Genomic DNA, 2,388 nt, shown 5'->3' on the forward strand with positions numbered 1-2,388 from the left:
GAAGGAAGCTGCACTTTATGAAATTATGAAATGATTTCCCATGAGCTGTGCTAGCTCATCTGCTCTAAGTAGAAGCAGCTCCTATGGTACGTCTTACAGTTTTCTTTTAGTCTTATGTCAGTGTTCCCAGTTGTATAAGCCATGAAGCCCATTACATTCCTTCTAAGATCTCAAGATCAAGGCAGGTATAGAAAGAATCTGGAAGGATTCTTTTTTTTTCCAAAATGGTAAATTCCTGGGTTTTTAAAAATAATTCTAAAAGTAATGCATTAATGTTTGTTATATGAGGTGAATTTAACCTCATGTAGGATTTAACCCAGCTATAGCCTGTTTGCAAGGAGAACTCAAAGGATAAGTTACACCTCAGAGTTGTCCCAAAAGAGGCAAGGGATCTGGAGTAAAATGAGAGCTTTAATAAACACATAAAATTAAAGATAACAAATTACATGCTCACTTCAGCAATACATACACTAAAATTGGAACAATACATAGAAAATTAGCACGGCCCCTGTACAAGGATGACACACAAATAAAGATAATGAAGTATGGCCTTCACAAGTCTTTTCACCCACACCTATATCCTTTGGAGTTTCAGATGGACTGCTTGTCCATACTTTTCAGATAGATGAGCCTAGCCAGTAGAAGCCCTGGAAACTGGTATAATTTCAAGTCAGCCATCAGGCAGTCAGATGAATTCCTGGGCAAATGATCCATTATTGCCTGGGACTTGTTAGCTTTGGAACAACCCTAAAACCGGTGGCACTCTCCTATCTAAAGAGGGAGTTTAAGGCCCCATTTCCTTCATCACTTAGTGTCAAGGCCAAGATAGAGATGGTCCTCAGTGCTAGTAGAAAGGTTTTAGAGATGTTAAAAGTTCTTCTTTGTGAACAGCCTACATTTGAGATTCCTCTCATGGTCTTTTCTTTAGGATTGCTTAATGTTCTTATTTTCTAGTTTCTCTGCTCCCATGCATCTGGGGCAATAGGATGAGTTAGAGATTTCTATGACCAAGGACCAAGACTCCCACTTTTAAAAGACTAAACAGGGATCAAGATGAGAAAAGAGGATATGAAGTGAATGCCTTAGGCTGATTATCCTAGGCTTCATGGCATAGTATCCATAGGAATGATATTAAGAAAAGGCAATGAAGTTAAACTACTCTTTCAAGAAATTGTTAGAGAAATAAGGGCTGGAGATGAGACAGGTAAATTAAAATGTAGAAGATCAAAGTATAGAAGTGTTCTACTCTGCTTTGTTTCTAGAGTAAAGATTACTCAAAAGAGTTAATTTGCTGAGAGGGAAAAATTAGTAAGAACAGACAGTTGGAAGATGGAAAATCAGGAGAGCATAATTGATGAACAACTTCCTAGAAGAGCCTATGTGGGAACAGACCAAAAGTACAGGTAAAGCAGTCAACCTTAAAATGGAAGAATCTTTCTTCTTCCAAGACTGGGGATAAAAAGGGATATTAAGGGGCACCTGTGTGGCCCAGTTGGTTGAGCGTCCGACTCTTGATTTTGGCTCAGGTCATGATCTCAGGGTTGTGAGAATAAGCCCCACTTTGGGCTCCACACTGGATGTGGAGCCTGCTTGGAATTCTCTCCTTCCCTCCCTCTGTCTTAAAAAAAGGTGGGAAATTAAATAGAAAAGTTGTGAGGCTGAAAAAGATAAGTATACACAAATTTCTCAGTAAAATAAGAATTAAGTTTATCTGCTATATGTGAGATAGGTATTGAGGACTTAACAAATATGGAAAAATTTGCATGTATTTGCTCTAAGGGAGGTAATAGAGAACAGTCAAGGGACTGAATTAACAGTTTACTAAGCAATAGCAAGAACTTAGATAGGGCTAGAGAGCTTGAATTTTTAATGCATTTACTCAACATAATTTTGTGACCAAGTGTTGGATCCTAAGAAGGAGAACTGATGAAGTGATTGACTGGTTGCCTAGATTTGGGGCAGTGAGTAGGGGATAAAACATCTGGGGCAGAAATTTCTGGGTAATAGCAAGTGCACAGTTTCACTGGATGACCATTGAATCCATGCTGGGTGAAACGAATGGGAAAGGGTTAGAAAGAAAGAGAAACCAAGTTGCTGGATGACATACTGAAGGCTACAAGCAAGAAAAGCAAAGAGCTGGGAGAAGTGGTAGTCAGGGAAATTTAAATCAAATGAGGATATTTCATTGACAGGTAATATATACATTTCCTGAAGCCAGACTTTCAGGGGCTAAATCCTAGCTCTGCCTCACTAACTGTGGGACTGGGGTAAATAGAATTGTTTTTGAGAATCCATAAGTGAATACGTGTAAAGTATTTAGGTCAGGGTCTCCAATATAGTATCCACTTTATGAATTATAGCTATCATTATGTTCCAGAGTTTACCACT

At 38.6% G+C, this 2,388-nt stretch overlaps 1 non-coding gene across 1 annotated transcript; it reads left to right on the forward strand.

The window, feature by feature from the left end:
* Positions 1–446: 446 nt before the first annotated feature.
* Positions 447–553, forward strand: LOC123838053 (U6 spliceosomal RNA). Its single transcript, XR_006789392.1, has one exon. It is a non-coding gene; the product is annotated as a U6 spliceosomal RNA (small nuclear RNA).
* The last annotated feature ends 1,835 nt before the right edge of the window (positions 554–2,388 follow it).

Source organism: Mirounga angustirostris, unplaced genomic scaffold (genome assembly GCF_029215605.1).
Source record: "Mirounga angustirostris isolate CCGP_5_RB_7025 unplaced genomic scaffold, mMirAng1.0.hap1 SCAF_8, whole genome shotgun sequence".
Taxonomy (NCBI): domain Eukaryota; kingdom Metazoa; phylum Chordata; class Mammalia; order Carnivora; family Phocidae; genus Mirounga; species Mirounga angustirostris.